The sequence below is a fragment of the Abramis brama genome (genome assembly GCF_963993115.1).
Source record: "Abramis brama genome assembly, chromosome: 8".
Classification (NCBI taxonomy): Eukaryota; Metazoa; Chordata; class Actinopteri; order Cypriniformes; family Leuciscidae; genus Abramis; species Abramis brama.
This window is the reverse complement of record NC_139970.1, coordinates 22,188,920-22,212,023: the sequence shown is the minus strand read 5'-3', so window position 1 is coordinate 22,212,023 and position 23,104 is coordinate 22,188,920.

Sequence of the window (23,104 nt, the reverse complement as noted above, 5' to 3'; positions counted from 1 at the left end):
AATGAAAAGGAAACTGCAGTTTTATTTTATTACTGACACACCCTTTCATCTTGAAATATTACTAAATTCGTGCACTGGATTTAAGCTGACTAAAAAAAGGATAACTCAGGGTGCTTGACATCACAATGTTTCCTGATATACTGACTCGTCACAACACTGCAAAAGAGAAGATGTGACTTCAGCACTATAACATTCTCCCTTAAAGGGTAAACCTTTCTAATCTTGGATTTACCATCTACAGTATTCATTTTTTAATAGAGGTCAGTGATTTTGATAGGGAATGTTTTTCTCTGCCATTTCTTTAGAGACCCCATACAGATGTCTTTACACTGATTAAGTTATGAGTAATGTGTAGATGCTGGAAATACCACAGGGGTTTCCTTCGGCTGGTAGCCCAGATTTCAAAGATCAGCTCAGCTGCACAGTCAGAGGTGCGATAATGAGACCTCCTCCTGTAATATGTTTGTTAACGAGGGTACAATTGGCTTGCTGGCTGAGTGGGCTGATTTTCGGGCTTGCTCCTGTGGTGACCACTAGTGATGGTAATATAGCTTCCCACTAATAAGTAGTGGTCTGATGTTTGTCATAATTGCTCTATTTATGTAATACGAAAGTGTTTGAATCTCTTATTGGGTAATAGACTGTTGGCATACAAGGATTTTGTGAATTTAGCAAGCTTGAAATTGACCATTCGCTCACCCTCATGTTGTTCAAACCTGTATGAATTCTTCTACAGAGCACAACAGCAGATGTTTGGCAGTGTGTTCATGCATCCCTTTTCCATAAAATGAAAGTGAATGGAATGGTGAGTGAAATACAAGGTTTATGTGAGGAAAATTAAGTATCTCATTACCTGCGATAATACCTGACATGACACATGTATATTTGAATATTAAAGTCGACATGAAACGGAAGTTGCGGTAGTCTTTTCTTCCTTATAGTGACGTAGGCTATATCTGAGTGAAATGGCTTCTCGAATAAGAGCAAATGTAGAGCGGGACATGATTTTGTATGTTGGGAATTGATTGATTTGTTTGATTGTGGTTTGCTATAGAATATAGTCAGGGTAGAGCCATATTTAATTTTTGACAGGAATGAAAACAAGACTGTGAGAGATAGAATACAGTGCATTCAATGGATTGTACTGTTATTTAACAACAATCTGATTGTTTAGCTGATGAAACGTCTTTCCGGAAAAAAAAAAAATTAAGTAGACAAAACTTACATAAAACTGTTTTAACAGTTGTTAGTTGTGAAAATTACGTGATCTAGGACTTTTATACAGTGCGTGCCATTGTAAAGACTGTCCCAGCCAACATGACAATGTGGGTCCCAAATGGCTTTTATCTGGGGTATATGGGCATCATCTGGGCATGGGGACAGAGTGGGCACTTTAAAGGGCTGAATGTGGGACCCAGCTTGGTTAAAGTTGTGGGCCCCAGTTAGGTTGCCAATTATTGTTTATTTTTAGGGGCCCATATGGTTCACATTTGGGCTATATTAGGCTATATAATTACTCTTATCTATAATTCACATTATACCACCAACTCCGACAAATCACCAACTTCCTGCCTTCATTCTCCATGTAAGACAGAACTGACACCCATGAAGCCGGGGTTTTCAACTCTAAAACCTGACTGAATGAACCATGCAGTACAATATCCGATATATACACTTCACTTGTGCCAATATTTCCACTGTGAAACAAGTAATTTCATCTGCTGATTGAAGCAAATAGTATAGTTTAAGCAATAAATGGCAGGCCCTGGTGTCTCAATCCAGAGTAATCTGTTTCTAGTTTTTATGCAGATTCATTTAAAAGCACTGACAATGAAAGGGTAAAACAAAAATATAATGAACTTTTATATTTGTAAAATCAGTGTACCTACAGCATTCATTGAGTGTTTAAGGTAATAATGATGAAATCCCACATTCAAAGCCATTGCTTACAATCACACTATGTGTGTAAATAACACTCTATTCTTGGATAAACCAAGGTAAATTTGTATGTGTATGGCCCATTAACAGCAGATGGCATTCACTCACATGACTGCCCAGTGATCAGTCCCTGTCTAACCACTTCAGGGCAAAGTCACCTCCCTGCCCACATAGCTAGTAAAGTTAAATTTACTGAATAAAGTACAGCTTTGGAAGCTGTCAGGCCCAATGTTGCCAAGGAGATATAATAACTGGAGAATGCTATCATTTAGCATTCCCAAACATTCCTTTGGTAGCAACTATCCTGAGCCATGATGTGAAAGGCAGCAGACAAGTACAATTTAGTCTATTTTTAATCATTCTGTAATTATTAATATAATTTAGATTAATAATAATTCAAATTATTATTATAAATTATTATTATTATTAAACAATTCAACAAATGTAAGACTGGGGAGGGACATCGATGAATTAATAGAAATGATGGGTGAATTTATTACAAAATATTTACTTGGTTGTTTAGAGCTTTCCTGTGTTCTCCTGTGTTTCTTGAATATTGTGATTAAAGACTTATTCTAGTAATTCTACTGAGTTGTGTGATTTGTGGAACCAAGCGTGACAGAACACAAACCTTAAAGAAAAATAATGGACTTACCAGCTGTCCGCCTGCTCTGTATGGAGCAGGGGCAACGAAATCTCAAGGACTTCTTAGGCGTGCCTTACCAACTTCCCTGACCGCTCCCTGTATGTGTTTTTTCGGACAAGCATAAATTAGCTGTGTAAGGCACATCTGCCCGGTGATGGTCTTTAGGGACATTCACCTCATTAGTGGAGAGGTTGCTGATGAACAATGGGTCCACGTTCACCATGTCCTGAGGAGGACATCACCAGCCCCAAACCAGCCCCAAAAGCCAGCCAGTCACCTCCCACGCCTCTAACAGAAGAAACGTCTGAGCCCACCGCAGACGCGGTGCCTGAACCTGCCGCAATGCCAGCGACAGATCAGACTGAGGTGATCATCACCCAGGAGCCCGAGCCAGACAAAGTGTCTGACCAGTTGTGAGAGCCGGAAACATTGTCAGTACCAGTGGGTGTGCTAGTTGAGTACGAGGGAATGGAGGTAAGCCCCGCCCACAATCCGCCACTGAGGGTGAGCTACTGCTGGCCTTTGCAGGCTATTATGAGAAAATGGAAGAGGATATTTCCCTGGGTCTACCATCCCCACTGGTCCCACCCAGCTCCAAGTCACCTGTGTCTCCAAGGATCCTGCCCAGCCTCCATCTCTCACCTCCTCTGCCCATAACAGCCAGTTCCTCAGCCCCTTCTCCACTGGTTCTCTTCAGTCCCTCAGATCCTCTTCTGACTCCACTCTGCTGTGTGGATCTGCCTCGGGTCTCCCGGTCTCCAGCTCCGACTTTTTTTAAGAGGATCACCCGGCTTCGCCTCAGCCACCGAGCCCATCACTCCACCTCAGCTCGTCGACCTGTCAGCTCCACCTTGGCTCCTCCCTCCCTCGGCTGCACCTGGGACCATCGTCCTTACAGCTCCATTGGGCTCCCTCGTCCCTCCGGCTTCACCTTGGTCAGACGTTGCTCTGCCTGAGTTACGGACTTGCGGGCATTCAGCTGCACTTCGTCCCTCCACCCCTTTGGCTCTGTCGGGCTCCGCCTTCCCTCCAACTCCGCCTTGGTCCTCAGTCCCACTGGCTCCACCTCAGTCCTCTGATATCCTGGCTCCACCTCGGACATTCATCACTGCAACTCCGCCTTGGTCCTCAGTCCCACTGGCTCCACCTCAGTCCTCTGATATCCTGGCTCCACCTCGGACGTTCATCACTGCAACTCCGCCTTGGTCTCCAGATCCATCTGTGTCGTGTGGTCTCTATGGCTTTGTCTCTGCCTGGGTCTATACCTCCATTGGCTCCGGCTCTGTCTGTCGTCCCCCCTGGTTCTGCCTGCCTCCCCCATGGCTCTTTCCTCCCTCGACTCTGCCATGGGCCTTCATCCTGGCTATGCTCTGGTTTACCACCAGGCTCCTCCTGCTCTCGTTCTTCCCTGGCTCTTCTCACCATCATCGCCACCCTGGTTTCTCGCACCATAACCTCTTGTTTACTGCCATTTGTCAACCTCTCATCCTCCTCTAAAGTCCCCTCCCTCCCTTCTCAGTTGGAATCATTACAGCGCGAGGACGTGCCTTCCGGGAGGGGGAGCTACTGTAATGATTTCATTCTGTTTTGGTTTCGTTTTCAGTCTGTTCCCTGTGCTACTTTCCTGAGTTCTGTTTGCTAGTTGGTGTCTATGGTTTCGGATTGGATTTCATTCACCTGTTGTTTATTTGCCTTGTAATCTCTGTGTATTTATACCCTTAGGCCATGTCCACACTAATACATTTTCGTTTGAAAACGCATTTTCTTTTTCTCTCCATTTTTTGCCTTCCGTCCACACTGAGACAGCGTTTTTTTGAAAGCGCTGTTTTCGCGTTGTAGTGTGGACTGTCAAAATGGAGATATTTAAAAACGATGACGTAAGTTTAGTCATGTGACGCATATTGTACTAATGAATATTCATGTTTATACCATTTATTCACTGTTGAACCTCACAATAAGACCTGAATAGCACAAATTCACTTACACACAGTTGCTAAAATATGTTACTTTGCACTTGCACACTCTTAATATCACTGTCCTGCAAAGATGACAGAACATTTCCTCACATTTGCTGTCCTGCGACAATACATGAGAGCAGTTGCGTTTTAAACCAAACATATGGTGTGTCAGGGCAACCTGGACGCATCAGTGAATGAGATATTTTGCTAAATAAAATGATCCTGTCAGAAGAATTGCGCAATAACTTTATTATTTATTTTTCCATCTGTATCATCTCAGTGAGCTTTTGTGAGGTTTTACGCATGCACAGTAAGGTGAATTTAGCATTTTCCAAAAGTTTCTCATCCACACTGAAACGTCGGAAAACGCCTGAAAGCGCTAGTGTGGACGGAGAGCATTTTTAAACAAAAAAGGATTAAAAAAAATCCAGATTAATGTAGAGGTAGCTTTAGCTCCCTTTGTTTTTTGTTCTGTGTCCTCTTAGATTTACGTTTGATTATTCAAAAGAAAGTGAAAATATTATGTTTGTTTGTTTTGCTGGCAAAATAGTATGTGGGCTATACCAGCAGCAAAACAAACAAACATAATTATTTCCAAAAATCAAATCCTTTGACCAGCACATTAAGCACCTCACCAATAGACCAAACTGTAATTTGTACAGCTACCTTTTCACCTATGACCTTAGATCAAATTTGTTTATTTCTGGGTTATTCCCACATTTTGGTGGATTTTGGATTGAGCAGATTTGTTGAAAATAAAATGTAAAAATTTTAGGGCTGTCAAAAGATTAATTCGCGATTAATCGCATCCAAAATAAAAGTTTGTGTTTAAATAATATATGTGTGTGTACTGTGTATAATTATTTTGTATATATAAATACACACACATGCATGTATATATTTAAGAAATATTTGCATACATATACTGTATATATTTATATATAATTTATATTATATATAAATATAATTTTTTATATATAAATAACACATTTTTCTTAAATATATACATGCATGTGTGTGTATTTCTAGATACAAATTTAATTATACACAGTACACTCACATTATATTATTTAAACACAAACTTTTATTTTGGATGCGATTAATCGCGATTAATCTTTTGACAGCCCTAAAAAATGTATTATTTAAGTCTCATGATTCCAGTGTAGGGTTACTCAACATGAGCATCTTCTAACACTCATTTGCTGCTGCTCTTCAGATGCTGGAGAAATGTTTGAAGACATGACGTCCATTTTGCCGACAATGTTTTAACAATGTTTAAAACATTTCTGCTGTGACATTCAGATGGTAGGGTCAGATTTTGTGAAACAACATGAAAGCATGGATTAATCCTGCCTTGTATCAATAGTTCAGGCTGGTGCTGGTGGTGGTCTATTGGTGTGGGGAATATTTTCTTAGCACACTTTGGGTCCCGATGCAATTGAGCATCATTTAAATGCCACAGTATTGTTGCTGACCTTGTCCATTCCTTTATGACCACAGTGTACCCATCTTCTGATGGCTACTTCCAGCAGGAAAACGCACCATGTCACAAAGCTCAAATCATCTCAAACTGGTTTCTTGAACATGCCAATGAATTCACTATACTTAAATGGCCTCCACAGTCACCAGATCTCAATCCAGTAGAGCACCTGTGGTGGAGCAGGGGATTCCCATCTTGGATGTGCAACCTACAAATCTGCAGCAACTTGGTGATGCTATCATGTCAATATGGACCAATATCTCTGACAAATATTTCAAGCATCTTGTTGAATCTATGCCACAAAGAATTAAGGCAGTTCTGAAGGCAAACTGAGGTCCAACAATGAGTAGGCCGACATACCTAATAAAGTGATCAGGGTGTGTATATTTCCTTTGAAAGTGAACTACACTTTATTCTTTATAAAATTCTATATTAAAAATTGTTTTATTAAATTCTAATTTAGTAATTGACAGATCTGCAGGTAGTATAGTATGTAACTTTAATAAACAATCAAAGAGCCAGTAGCATCAATTGTAATTAAACAATGAAGTACACTGATTTAACATTCACACCAAGAATGTTAACTAACAAAACCAGTTTTAAAGTTTAAAAAGGTAACCTTTTGTCAACCTCCTTTCTTTTTTCTTTAGTCTGGGTATGCTGAGAAGAGATTGCTGTATTGTTGTTGCTGCGAAGACATCCAGCTTGCGACCATGTCATAAAATTATATCACTGGTGTGATGAAACATATTGACACATCTTAATTTCTGGAATATGTGCATCCCTGCGTGACCTTGTTTGATTTAATCTCACAAAACGGAGGTCATCTGTCTGGAAGAGTAGTAAAAGGCATAATGCTACAATAAGGCACACTAGCAGCTCAGCAATGTGTTTACAACAGTGTCCTCAAATGACCTCACAGTATAAACTTCCTGATCAACATGGACACCATGCAGCTACTATTCAATTATTATTTAACGATTTATTACATATAGAAATATTTATTTAATGATTTAATTTTGCGAAATTGTGCCCTCCATACAAGTGAGGGCAGGGCGAAAGCTTAAAAAAAAAGAGAGAAAAAAGTCCAGTTCACTCAAAATCACTTAAAAGCTATATCTAGCCTTTTAAGCTTCCCTAGAGTCTCTCTAAAGGAAAGCACCATTAGGTATAAGGCTGATATTAAGGGCACATATATTTAACATGACATGACTAAAAGCTGTTCTCCTCACATGATAGGGAAGGTTCTCTGTCTTCATCCTATGAATATGCTTCTATGTCACTGAAAGGAACAGACTCTGAAACTGTGCTCCAGGTGTGCTGTGCCTATGGACTAAAAATCAAAATAAGATCTAATCGCCCTATTTGCTACAGTTTGCTGCTCTCCCATATCCTATTTCACAGTTCAGTGAAATCCGCCGTGGCTCCAATTTCAACCTAGAGGATTACAGAGGGATATGCTTAAAAGTCCACATGTCTTCAGATCACACATTTATCTTAGCTGTGGGTCAAGAGATGTATTAAATTGCAGAATATGATATAGAACTAATAAAACATATAAAAAGTGTAAATGTTATAAAACTACCTCTTGTCATATCATCTGGTCTCGATTTGGTCTTAAAATTATTTATCATCATTAGACTCTCTGGGTTAACTTGCATAATGGAGAAGAGTTGGAGGGAATTGAAGTGCTTCTGTGCCGGCGGACCCTCTTAAAGGAAGGAAAAAAATTACTGGACCACAAATCTGCCCCCTCAGGAGAGCCACTGCTCAGCTAAAACTACCCGATGTAAGCAACATCAAAATTTTAAAATAAACACACATACTTAGACACATGTTTTTATCCAGGCAAATAGTATGTTATATTGTAGACACAATGCTGTTACTTTGTCTATTTTTGCTCCATGCACCAAAGGAAGCCACTGAAGAATTAGCCATTGCATCTCCAAACAATAAAGAATTGTTGATTCTTTACTGACCGAATTTGTTGAGTGAAGGATTCAATTACTCACTCATAAAGACAGTGGCTGCATCGGAAATCGCATACTTCCCTAATATATAGTGAAAAACAGTATGTGACAAAAGAAGTATGTCCGAATTCACAGTATATCTTTTTTTTTTTTTTTGATTTATTTATTTAAAAGGGACAACGCACATTAATCAACATGAGGACAAAGTCCAAAATGTAAATGTGCCAGATTTAGCCATACAGGCTAATTTTCATCTGCAGTCCCTAGCAGGTTGATGGTTAAGAGAACAATAAATATACTACAACAATACAATAAATACATATCAATAAGAAAGCCTTAGATAAAAATAAGTAAGAATAACACTACTATTCGCGATCTGGACAACTGGCAGGTTAATCAAAAAACAGAAAAAACAAAACAAAACAAAAACAAAACAAAACAAAGACAAGTATCATACACAGTAGACACAGATCAAAGTGTATAGACACACATTTAAATACATCAACAACATATATGCACACACAGAGACACCACTATAATGATGAATGCAAATATATTATTCTGTATTATGGCAGCATATTTGATTTGACAATAACCAATGTTTTATGGATTTGGAGAATGATTTAATAGATGTGTTGTTCCTTAGTTCTGTGGGTATGGTATTCCATGTATGAGCTGCTCGAAAAGAGAAAGCTGACTGTCCAAAACTACTTTTTCTACATGGTATTTTACAATCCCCTCTTGTAGACGCTCTAGTGGATGCGTTTAGATTTTGTTGGATGAATTTATTGAGCGGAGGGGGGGCCATACCATGAAAAATTGTATATACAAGTAAGATATCAGCTAACTTAATCATGTTTTCCCAATTTAACAGATCATATTTAATTAAAATTTTACAATGGTGATATGAATTTAACTTTTTATCCAACGTTTTCAAGGCTCGTTTATAAAGTATTTCAACTGGTCGTAATGTGGTTCGACCTGTCTGTGTCCAACTGGTAAGACAGTAATTCATATGTGATAAAATCATAGCATTAATGTATAACTTTGAGGCCTCTGTAGTTAAATTGCTTTTATCTACGCGTAAAAGAGTAGGCAAAAAGTACCCGGATGGCCTACTTCTTCCGGCGAGATTCTGAAGTGTGCATACAATGGACACTATACTATCCCATGAGGCCATGGAAAAGGATTTATGAACGGCAGTTAAGCAACGTAACTTATGCTGGTAGGTCACATGATAATAACAACAAGGCGAATGTAATATGTCTAGATTACATTAGAACATACTTTTTTAGCTGTCATGAAGTAATTACTCATGAGAGTATGCGATTTTGGACGCAGCCAGTCACTTGAATTATTCAAGGTTTTTGAACAAATAGTTTGAGTCAATGATTCAATGATTCACTTATAAACAGTAACTTGTCGCCACCTACTGTCGTACTGATGTAACCTATAGAAAGACTATTGTTAAGAAATTATAGTAATAATAGTAGTAATAATACTAATTGTTGTTATTGTTTTATTTAAATTTTTTGCACCTTATTTAAACCATCATTAAAGATGCTAACTAGAAGTATTGGATATTTTGTCAACCAAAAAGCAGATGCTTGTCTACTAGTCTGGTTAATTGTTCAGAAGTCAAAATTGATTAAATAGATATAGGGTTTAAGGTATAAATAGTGGTTCAATTTACCTAAACTCGCACAGCAATCTGTGAGGACTTATATTCTCAAACTATTGTTGTTGTGATCTCTTTTTCCCCCATTTCACCATCAGTCATTCACACTGTGAACAAACCATCATTTTTCACTGACCTGATATTCTAAGGCAATAAAAAAAAATGTAACCATACAAAATCTAGTCCCAGGGCATGATGTGGATAAAAGCTGCTCTTAATGCTGGGAATCTTAAAGAAGGATTAGAGCTGGTGTGGAGGTGCATTTGACAGATAAGAACATGTGGTCCCTCTCAGTGGGGAATACTGAAGTCATTTAGAATGAAAGGGCAAATAACGACCAGTACATTTTATAGTTAATTTTTTTTTTAATCACACGTAAAACACTAAGACAACAAGAGTAGTTGACCTAATAAAAAAAGACAATTTATTACGCATGGTTCTTTGCATCCAATTTCTTGTAAAGACATTACTTTGAAGTAAGGTAAGGTTGCAGTCTGATTGCATCGCCTCTCCTCTCTGAAAACACTTCTATTTTTCTGAATTCTGCAGATCAGTCATTATCTCACAGCCGATTACTTGGGCACATGCCTATTTAGTGATAATGGAGTTTGCTGAGAAGTAAACTTTGTGACAGTTATTGGTGCTCTCTAACCCAGCGACTGCATCCCAAACAGTTGCTCTCATTACTCAGTGAGCTTCTGCTTTGCCCATTATCCTCTTCAATACAAGAGTGGCTAAAAACTTCTTAGTCAAGTAATTCCCTCCAATTCAGCATCATCTCTGCACAAAGCAACACAGCAACTCAGTACTTTTGACTTTTGTCATTGTCATTTTTCCAAAAAAAAAAAAAAAAAAACTGAAACCATGCAGCCAACAGAAGATATAGGCTTAAAGACACCTAAAGTGTGACCCATTTTATTTTACGTTTACTTCTGTTGGGTCACCACATACAGTAAGCAAGGTAAACCCTGGGTACTCAAAACCTCTTGAGAATAAATGAGTTAGAGGAAATCCTTGAATGTGATGATTTCTGAGCTAAATACTGTTTGAATCACCTCCATGTTTGCCAGGGAATCCCAACAGGCAGCTGTGACTGGGCTAATGACAGCAATCAATGATTATACACATACACACACACATACACACTTATTCACAGTCTCAGGCATTATCCATCACCAAGGAAACAAAGTATCATGGGAAAGTCCTTGATTGTTGTCTGAAAATAAAGTTAATCAAAACTAATGGATCTATTATCATCATGGATAGACTGCAAGTGATGCTATTCTTTTTATGAAATGCAACATATTGCCAAGCTCTATCCTTCTGATAGCGTCTCTAATTATTTTCCCCAATAAATTTGAACTCAAACTGTTTTTTTGTTTGTTTTTTGTTTTTTTCATGAATTAAAGTCAGAAATCAGCACCACCTAAATGATGTAACCAGATGAAACCTAACAGTTATGCTGATGTCATTTTCAACTGCTCTTGTGTATGGTGTTACGATGAAGGATAAAGATGACAGGAGAGGCGAGAATCCAAATGAAAAAAACTGTTTAATGAACAAACAATTCACATTTTCAATTCACATTTATTTGTATAGTGCTTTTCACAATACATATTGTTTCAAAGCAGCTTTAAAGAAAATGCATATGTCTACATTACAATTTAGAGTGATCTGTCAGAGAACATAATACAGATCAAGAAGTTAGCTAACAATGTATTAATTTAGGGCAGAAACAACAAGCTCATTTAAGTCATTATTACAACTTGTGAACAATGATTACAATATATAGAAATTTAGCATTGGTGTATGTTGATTTGGAGTTGGCACCATCTCTTCACAGGTGTTTGGGCATCTTAAGTCTTCGTAAGGGGCTAAATCCAAACTGGAGTTGACGTATTCTAGTTACCTCAGGATGGGCATCTCAAAATAAAACAGAAAAGCAAATGGAAAATAGTTAGCATTGCTGCTGTTCATAACATTAAGCAAAGATAGGCTAATCAAGTGCATCTAATCTGATATAACTGGAGTACAAGGTAATGAGATGCATTATTTTAAACAAAATGAAAACAAAGGACTGGGAGAAACAGAACACTGGAACCATGAGGGTGATCCAACACATCCAACCATATCAAAACAGGCCAAAACAACAGCTGACAAAGAACAGGAGAAACACAAGGGCTATATATAGCTACACACAAGAGGCTAACAAGGAAACACGAAACACCTGTAGAAATAATCAAGGAACAAATCAAGGAGAAAAACTATGGGACATGAGACAGGAAGTGAAACAAAAGTCCAAAAACAAACACAGAGATCACGACATTTGCTGGAATGTTGAAATGCTTCCCACTGGGTGTCTGTAAAACATGAGCATTGAGGACTTATGGACATGTTTTAAGATGGCAGTGGTCATCTAAACCGCTTTAAAAATGCCTGAAGGATGAGATGATGACTCTGGTGCACATTGACATGACAACCACCACATTCAGCACTACATGAGACTAACGGCACATGGCTGAGCTGAAAAACAAGCCAAAAGTGCATAACATCAGCATGATGCTCAGGCCCTGTGTTTGTTAATTCACCATCATTATTTCAGCTGAGCTTTGTTTGATGTGCTTGAAACAGCTGCATTCCTGTTTCTTTCAGAATAACACTTCATCGCCTAATGTCAAAGTTACCATCAGCAGTTCGGCCCTGGTGCGATGAAAAGTGGAGAGTAGATGGAAAACTTACAGATGCAGGTGTCTGGGTTTGGATTTCACAAATTCCTCAATGGTTGTAATTGCAAACATGCATTGAAATAAGAAGACTGTTATTTGTTTCATCATTGAGCTTCTCCTAAAAACTGAAAGATTAAAAAGCGTTAAAGCCATACGGATGAAATTCATATATTCACTCACACTATTCTCTGCTGTGCTTTGACAAGGTTTCTATGCAGAATGTTATTCAAAACCTGAAAGGTACTTTTTCAGTATTCGTAATAACCTCTGATCTCAACAATAGATCAAGCTAGCCAGTGCAAGGTTATTTCCTTGTCACTGCACTTTGGGTTGAATGATGAATGGCTCTAGGATTTCTACATCCATTGAGATAATTCACCAGTACAATCATACAGGCAACTAAAGAGTGGTAAAATGAGCAGTGGCTACTTGCATTGCATGGAAGTATTTAACACATTTTATATTATATTAAAATATATTAACTTAATCATAAACAAATTTCACGATTTGTTTATGAATCTTTCTTTACACTCTCTCTTCACATTATATATTTGTTAAATGGCATATTTTTTATTAAGTACTAATGAAGGTGGATCACAGACATCAGCACTGATACCTCTATATATTTTTTTCAACTTCAGGGAAGTTATTACTAGTATAATGCATAAAGGCATTAAAAATCGTTTAACTTTTACTTTAAAGTTAAACTTTAAGCAAAGAATATTCACATAAACCCCATTATAATGAATATCGCATTTAGTGTTGCCTTGTGTGTTTACTGCTGTCTGTCAATCAGCTCTCTCTGGCGGTTTATTTTTATTTTGTGCATTATTTTCATGATAAAGTAATAATACAATTACTGGTAAAACATTGTATCTATATTTTTATGTGAGGTTTGATCCTCACAATAGTCAGTATCACGGATAATTTCTTGAGTAAACCTGCAATGTCCCTCCTTCTGATTTACATAAAAAAAATTAAAAAAAATCCAACAGTGATTCTAACTAACAATTTTTAGTTAACTTTACTTAATGTCTTAAATTAATTGTAAAAATCTAGTAATCTGTATTATTCACATGCTTTGTTTACTCAGAAAACCCAAGTAAAGATTAACTGATTGGTTTGAATTTGATTTTTGAGGCAGTTACATTCTTAATGGACTTTTCACTAATTTCCTCCACTTCTGCAGTTATTTTTCTCTGTTTGCATTCACTCATTTCCCAAAGTCATCTTGAATGTTGAATTGTCAATACAACTGAAAAATTTAAGAGAACATATAAATTGATGTTGATTTTCCTAAAATGTTATAATGTCACCATTATGGCGATTAGCTTTACCTTTGGTTGGGCACTTGGAACTTCATTTATTTTATTGTAATTCTCTTGATTGGTGCAGCGATGCAACAAGAAGTCAGTTAATTGGTTTCAAAGGAAGATAAGTAATATATGAAGACTTCAGATGCAAAAGCCTCTAAGTGCCATCTGAAATTTTCTTCTAAAATGAGTATTTTTATCAAGCTTGTAAGTTCAGTAATTTCACTTTAATGACAATTAATAGGTAATTTTCATTGCCATTAAAGTGAAATAAATGAACACAAACATACAAGCTTGATAAAAATGATCATTCTAGAATGAAATTTCAGATGGCACTTAGAGGCTTTTGCATCTGAAGTCTTCATATATATCAATCGGTTTGCATGCTTTTTTTAAGTAAGTCTAACTAATTCGATTTTACAGTGTGGACAGTCACTGTCATCTTTACCCTTTGCTTTTTTTTAAAACTGCTAGTTAGACATCTCTAGTTAATCATATTCCCATCAGTCTATTGGGGCCGTTCTTACCTGTCAGATTACATCCTGCCGTGATTCACAAATGACTGCAGATTCTACTCAAAGTGAAGGAAACCAAGCAGAGAGCTTACAAGTTCTGCATGCCTCAGCCCAGAAACACAATCACTTATCATAACAGCTGCAAGTATGCACAGCATGACCCCAGACTGCCTTGATTGGAACTTCCACAAGCCAAAGACCATGAGCATTCGCACATTAAATGTTATTCACAGAATGTCATTTTTACCAGCTGGATTCTGATCCTGACTGAAAAAGACCTGAGGCTAATCATCACTATGTGCCTGTATTGAGACACGTGCCCTTGGTTGCGGTGGTTTCCTGCAGTGGTTCTCAACTGGTGGTTTGCGACCCAAAAAATGACTGCACTTCAATTCAATTTTCACTTTATTGCTGGAATCTCTTCCAAAACATTTCTCGCATCCCATGCACAGTATTTACTGTCTCACATCAGTTCACATCAATACATATCCACACCAAGTAATAAAACACAATATAATAAACACCACTTGATACAAAAACAACATATAATTATGTAAATACACAACCAGCTGCAGTGCATTGATTTATTCCTTCTATTTTTTTTTTCCAGAACCCTGAGGCCTACTTAGACCCACAATTCTTGATTTATTAATTTTACAGACTGATGATTTCCATAATCTGTTTATTCTAGCATATGCTACTCTAAATCTTCTGTTTGATGAAAAAAAGTTGATAATGATATTCCTCATACAAAATATGAGAAGGGTCAGACATAATTTTACCTGTAAGGGGACAACTTTTATTTTTTCATATACAACTCATGAAAATTTGGCTCAAGCAATTGGCCCACAATCTTAGAGCAAACAGCAGATAGCAGCCACATGGACATATCCCATCCCATATTGCCTTGTTAATAATTTTTACATATTATTTGGCTTATGAAGTTAATAGTAATATGAATACATTAAATAAATTTAGTTATTTAATTCATTTAATTTAGTTGTTTTAGTATCACTGATATACTTTTATAGTTTTTTTATATATATATTTTGAATCTGTTTTTATTTTTGTATTTTCTGTTTTCAATTTAATTTTAAAAAATCATTTAAAAAAGTTATTATGTAGTGTTCTTGTAATTTGTTGTTATGGTTTTGTAAAATAGGTCTATGTACTGCTTTTAATTGTAGTTGTCTACAATTTTTATTTCAGTTTTAGACTTAATGAAAATAAAAACTGTTTTGCTTTGGTAAAAAGCTCAAATAAAATAAGGTTATTTTATTTCAGTTTGTTTTTGATGGTTTTAGATTTAGTTAACTATAACCCTACTTGATGCTTGACTTTAATAGTACTTGATTAACATCATGTTGTCTAAGCCTCGGCAATACAAACAAACATTAGGTGAAGGCTGCCATTCATTCATCAAGTGCTTTAAAATGTTTTGAAATCAGATGCATCTGCATACCTGACCAAAGACATATTTGTTAATACGTTTAATGAATCTTTTGTTATTAGAAAAGTCCCAAGGGAAATAGTGGTCTCTAGCTGTAGTGCTTCTCATAAAAAAACGTTGCCAGGGTGACGGCCAAGGCTAATCATATGCATCAGCACTAAAACTGCCTCTAAAAGCATCATTTAATTTTCTCCACATGGCCCTCATCTCCCAGGACATTTAACAGTATCTCGCCGATAAGCCCGAGCAAATCCGCAGTCAGTTTTGCATAAGTATATTTCTTTTATGTACCCAAACAGGGACGCTGTTAAGCTCCTTGCATTGCTGTCAGCTCCCGAGACATTTGACTTTGAAGTCAACATCAGTTTGGCTGACAATTATAGCATGCCATCAGATTCATTCAAAATAGTTTGGTTTGTTTACAGTTTCAATAACCTTAAGAATAAAATATGGACCATATGGAATTTGATATTGTAGATGAGGCTTCTTTCTCATTACACACTAAAAGACTTTCCTCAGAAATATCATTCCAACATTTTCTGCTTTCCTTAACCATCTAGACAGAATATCCGCACTTCTGTACCACCGCAGCACTGTACCATGACCCTACAGAAATTGTTTTCAATTAAATGTCTCTTTTTTATTGCCATTCATCCAAGCCCATGATTATTGTGCGTGTCTCTGATAAACAAAACAGCATCCAGCAGCAGCGTTGAAGATTAAATACTTAACTCTATTCATTTTTTCCCCTTGCCCTTCGGCATTAAAAATGCATCCAGTTTTTTTTTTTTTTTTTATAAAAGCTTATTACGCAAGACTCTAAATATACAGTTCAGGGACTGCTTGTTCTCTGTCTTCAGCATGTCCGCTGTGGCAACTGCAGTTTTTTTTTTTTTTTTTTCTTTAACAGGGACTTGAGTAGCTTTTAGTAGCTGAAATGACCCATCTGCTCTCTGCAGCCATCAACGTTGTTGGTCAAAAAGCATTCAGCTCTGCCTGGCCCTTCATGCAGAATAAAAGATCATTAAAATAATAATATCTGTGGATAAAGGGAAAACAGGCACATACTTCTGAACTCGTGCACATTTCAGTTTGTTGGAAAGCAGTAAAAAATACATTGTAAGAAAAAAAGCTATTGGTGGAATTAAATCTTTGAAATATACTCAAGTGTACAGTATCTCTGAATATCACAGAAGTAGCTAAATAGAACACCATTAAATGTAATCTCTGTATAGTTTCATGAGTTATGCTTGTAAAATATTATTTTCAATATACTGTATCTATTGCTATTGGATGCACTGACACTATTGGATGAGAACCGAACTTGAACGATGATGACACCATTGTTTTCTATAGAGCTGCTTTAAAGCTGATTCACCCGTTTCATAATTGACAAATTTTGCAACATTGACACTGTTATTGAACTTTGAATCAACATTGAACTGAATTGAGCTGAATAACGACACGGTTGTTTTCTGTAGAGTTGATTATAGCTGAATTCAACTCATTTCATAATTGATTAACTTTAAACAGTTATTGAACTGAACTGAACTGAACTGAATCAACACTGAACTGACTTCAGCTGCAAAATGACACCGTTGTCTTCTGTAGAGCTTTACAGCAGAATTTGTATTTGTCTCATGTTTGATGAAGTTTGCATCGTTATTTTCCTGTTTATTACTATGAAGTTGCAACAATCTGTAGGCTACTGTATAAAGTGCTATAGAAATAAAGGTGAATTGGCTTGATGTTATGGGTCAATGACATATAAGATAAAATAAAATAAAAATCTAGTTATGTGTGCTGAGATCTTAGAATTGTACTCTTTGTATTCATGTTGGTTTTATGTGGTTTTGGAAAAAATTGTATACCGTTTTCAAGAAGAGTTTTCATTTAATAACTAATGTCATGGTGTAGCCACAAAGTAAAAAAGGAATATTGTATTTCCCTAACAATTTAAGTGTAGACCTGTCACAATTATGTTCTGTCTTGTCTGCACCTGTTCTTGTTAATCCCTGATTAGTTAATCTTCCTCCACCTGTGTCTAGTTAGTTTCCTCCCTGTTCTGTTCAGTCCCTTGTCGGTTCTCGTTAATGTTAGATGTGGTTGTGTATGTCCTGCCTGAACTCATCAAGTAAAGTTTTTGTTTAACCCGGATCTTCGTCTTGTGCCTTCAACTACCACCATTACCAGACTGCTTAATCATCATTTAAAAAATAAATAAAAGTGGTTAAATATATTATACAGTAGTCTACAGATTGTTGCAGCTTCATAGTAATAAACAGGAAAATAACGATCAAATAGTAAAAAGTACAAATATTAGTATTTTCCACACTATAGATCCACACTGTCATGAGGGTCTTCAGACGTTCTCCCTATAACGTATTTTCCTGTATCATGTTTCTGCATGTTCTTTTTTCTTCATTATGATGTCAGGACAATTGTATCACCCTGACCCCCAAATTGAATTTAACTTATGAAATAAAAACGTGCAGATCACAGAAAACGTAGGCCTATATTTGATTAATTATATGTTTGAATTGCATTAATAGATCCGTTAATGCCACTTTATGCCATTTAGTTAAAGAACTGGCCACATGAGACATGGGCTGCACACTGCAGAAATACAGATCTACAAAAGACCAACAAAGATACAACTCCCATATATGCATCCCGCAGGTGACAAATAAAGATGAAAACGCAAATTTAACTGTTTTATAACACCCGTTTCAGGCCGTTAAGAACTTCGCTGTCAGTGTTGTGCATTCGCCATGGTTACTGCCAAAAAGTCATTATAGGAACACAACACGATGCCATGCTTGACTGATTGATATATGAGTAAAGCATTCAGTCACAGCAGGGCAGGGTTTAAGGGGTCTCTCTGTGCTGTCGGTCTTTTTCTTTCCTTAGTCTTTTTCAGAGCAGAATTGCCTCCAGTCACATCGCTTGCTGCCCTTGCCGTCCTATTAGATGAAAAGCTGCAGTAATTGCCTGTCATCACATACACAGCCCTTGACCAAATGTGACCGAAAAATAAAAGCCCTCCTCTCGTTGAAGCAGGGATCCATATTTTAGGAAGAAAAAAGCAAATGAGCGCTTCTGTTTCATTATTGTTATTTTGTTGAAAAACTATTTTAAGTATGTTTAAGTAAAATAAAAAAATATATATTTTATTATTAAATTATTCCAGTTCAAAGCAACAGTTCCCAACAGAACCCAGTTTTTTTTTTTTTATTATATCATGATTTACTCACCCTCACATTTTTCCAAACTTGTATACCTTTCTTACTGCTGTGGAGCTCAAAAGGATATAGTGGATGTGAATGTAAGTGACACATTGATGTTATGGTGTAATATTAACATGGGTCTAGATTCAGGGAATGCACAAAATGTATAACCTCAATGCAAACTGTTTGGAAACAGTCATTAATTTTTCAATTCCCTTTGGTGCCATTTGTAGAGCAGAAGCAACACAGCTCACCTTTAAACTCACCAGTGGTTTTGTTATGTAGTGTGTGATAAATGGCAATGTCAGGTACTGTAGTCACAGGAGGTTTATGTGACATAAAATAAAGCATGAAAATGCACTAACATCAGCCATGAATTGAAATATGTGTATGACCTTTGCATCATTAAGAGGCTTGAATGTGTAGTCTCTTCATTAAGCAAATGAGTGATTGTATGCTAATTACCAAGCAAAATCCAATTTAACATGGGGATCCGTCTCAATTTAATTGAGCTTGGAAAGACCCGGAGAGCAGCTGCGCTGTCATGTGTAATTCTATGCTCTTGTCACAGAGAGAAATGCAAATGCACAAATATTCTCACCCTTTGGATCTCTCTCTCTCTCTCTCTCTCTCTCTCTCTTTTTTTACTTCTTTCTATCTAAATGAGGATATACCATTGAACTATTTTCTGGAATCTAAAGCGAACATTTATAAAGTATGTCCCTATACATTATAAATAGATGCTGAAGCTGCAGCTGAAATTGGTCACTTGTTCACACATGTACTGTTTTCTAAATGGTGAATGGCACAGTGCACTATTTAGGGTATAAGGAACTATTCAGACAGTGTATATGCTTTTCATTTGGGCGAATGAAGTCTGGTTTCACGTTAGAGTCACGCGACGTGAACTGCCGCAGCGCACTCACAGTCTGCTCCGGTCAAGAGACACGATAACACAGAGCGGATCATGCAGGAGTCGGCGCAGACCACAAAACGTATCAGATCTTTTGAATTCTGCACAGAACGCTATATAGAAACAGTTAGAGATCAGGAGGAAACTGCGGCTTTACCAAGCTCAACAGCTTTGGGCGAGCTGTGATAGAAACTAAACGCTATTGGCATTTTAAAATGTATGGAGTCCTGTTCTATTGAAATTGCAATGCGTGTGATAGCTCTGTTATTAAGTTCTATGAGGTTGAGTGTTGGTAGACCTATAACTTTCGCAGCAATATTAAACACCTTTGTAAGTTTGGTCCGGTTTTTAACAGAAAGCATGCTAAAAAACAGACAGAACAATACAATACAATCAGGGTGGGAATTATGTAATTTTAGGGGCAAGGCCATTTGGCCTCCACCTTTTTTTTTTTTTTAGGGGCACCAAGGCCATATGACAGGGCACAAAGGCCATCATACAATTCGATGGTTTTCCCATTCAGATTGATAGCATAACATCCTAATTTGGAATAAGACATGGATTATGACTTTTTTAATAAAAAAAAAAACATTTTTTAATGAGAGAGAGAGAGAGCGCCATTACATCCAGAAGGTATACACCCTCACACAACAATAGAAACAACATAAATGCCAATAAAAGCATTCAGAAACACCACAAATGCCAATAAAAGCATTCAGAAACAACACAAATGCCAATAAAAGCATTCAGAAACAACACAAATGCCAATAAATTAATAATTTCCTGCATTGTCGAACGCTCTTCTTCATGTGTTTCAAATATGGACTATAATGTTCAGTAGAGCGCCCTCAGGCTGCTGGTATGAATTGAAAACACAGCACATCAGTATACAGCGCTCATAATGATTACATCGACGCATTTGGCTATAAATTCAATAAAATATTATTCCTGTCAATAGAAATATGATGTAAACTGAGAATATATCAATATTTCTCCAAATCTGCACACTTTTGAGCTAAAAGCCGTGAGGGACGTTGTTTTGTGAATCGCTTTCATGACAACAGCACAGGAGTTTTTTATGAATGGGAGCGTCTGACGCTCATAATTCATATTAAAGGTATCGACTCATTTTTGCATTTCATAACTCCTGACACAAATTAAGACATAACTGTCAATATAAATTTCTCAGAATACAATAGTGGTCAAATACTGAAACGTGAGTCTTATATCTTTTTAATGATGTAAGTTATAGTTTGTCAAGGTAATAACATTAAATCTTATAGTAACTTTGAACTATTAAAAAAAAAAACGCTTCAGCCGACGCCGTTACCTCTGGAACCTTGCATAGGGCCCTTTTCTGAAAAGGGCACTTATCTACTAGCAAATAGATTTTGATATTTTTAGGTCAAACCGTTCTTGTCTGTCAGTCATATAATGCAGGTCTATGGTCACGGTCTCAAAGAGCATCCACAGAGTCCAAATTAAAACAATTCCCCATCGTCCAAATTAAACAATTCCCCATCGTAAGTACACATTGATGGCCTAAGACACGAAACGAACGGTTTGTGTGAGAAAACGAACAGTATTTATATCGTTTTTACCTCTTGTAACACAGCGACGTCCAAGTGATCTGAGGGCGCCCGCGCTTCCTGCTGTGTGACGTGTGCGCAGACTGGTGCATAGATAGACATATAGATTTCGCCTTGGCTACGGCAGTTCATGAACGAATGCCGTAGCCAAGGCGAAATCTAGTGTATATATCTATGCACCAGTGTCGACAACAGAGTGTCGTTCTTCTGTTGGTGCTGACGTTACATGCTTCTTGCACTGCTGTTTTGATGCGTGAGATCATCAATGTGATTATGACACTGCACCTGCGCGAATCCACAAACTAATTGAAGTTCAGAGACTACTTGGGTGGAACTTGGACAGGGCCAGGGCACACAGGCCACTGTGGCCGTACGATGATTTTTTTTTCACGGGGCATGAAGGCCAAACTGTAGGGCAACGGCGGCCATGGCCGCGTGGCCGCGGTATAATTACCACCCTGAATACAATACAACACAATAGAATTAGCTGAACGATGCTTTGATAAAGTAGCAATAATAATCGAGGAGCAACGTTAAGTCCTTTGAGTTTTCAAATGACTGACATACTTTGGTGACTTCTTTTCTGAATGTCCATAATATGCTGATCAAAGGAAAGTGTGTTGTCCAGTGTTACTCCAAGATATTTGAAACTGTCCACTATTTCAACTGTTTGATTATGAATAACAATAGGATGCTGGGGTGAAGGGGGACTGACTATCAGCTCTTTTGTCTTGCTATTAAGATTCAGGTGGTTATCCTCACACCACTGGGCACAGTTCAGACAGTGGTATGAGAATCCATAATGGAGTTGTTATATTTGAGCAGGGCAAGAATGGCTGTGTCATCTGAATATTTTAAATATTTTATGCTGGATAATGGACTGATGTTGTCGTTTGTGTAAAGTGTATACAAAAAAGATTGATGATGAAAGCAGAAGATGTAATTGAGGCCATCCATACAACCTGCTGCCTGCTGCTAAGGAAATTGTGTATAAGATGAATCAGCCGAATGGAGATATTGAGGTGATACAACTTCTGAATCATCAGATGTCTTTGGATGGAATGAAAAGCAGAGCTGAAGTCCACAAAAAGTATCCAGGCAAAGTTGCCAGGGGAATCCAGGTGCTGAAGGAGGAGATGCAGCAAACAGGCAACCGCGTCCTCTGTGCCCCTTTTAGCCTTATAGGCAAATTGAAGGAGTTCCAGTTGTGGATTAACAGCTGGCAAGATGGTTTTCAGCAACAGCCTCTCCAGGCATTTCACAATTATAGATGTAAGAGCAACAGGTCGGTAGTGGTTAAGCTCCGTGGGCCGTGGGGTTTTGGGGACAGGGATTATAATGGACATTTTCCATATGGAAGGCAGTGGCAGTGAAATAAGCCTTACTGAAAAGTAAGTAAAAAATAGATGAGAGCTCCTGAGCGCAATTCTTCAGCACCTGTGCCGAGATGCCATTGGGACCCGGGGCCTTGCCCAGCTTACATCTTATGATACAAAGTATCACAAGTTACATAATCAGATTACTTTTTGCAAGTATTATGTAATGCATTACTTTTAAATTTACAAAAAAAATCTGAGTTATTTTTCAAATAAGTAATAAGAAAGTTACTTTGTTTTCCCATTTGTTAACTGACACCTTTCCTGTACCCAAATTCAGTTAAACATCACATATGTGTTTCTTTCTTTTTCTTTTTTCTTTTTT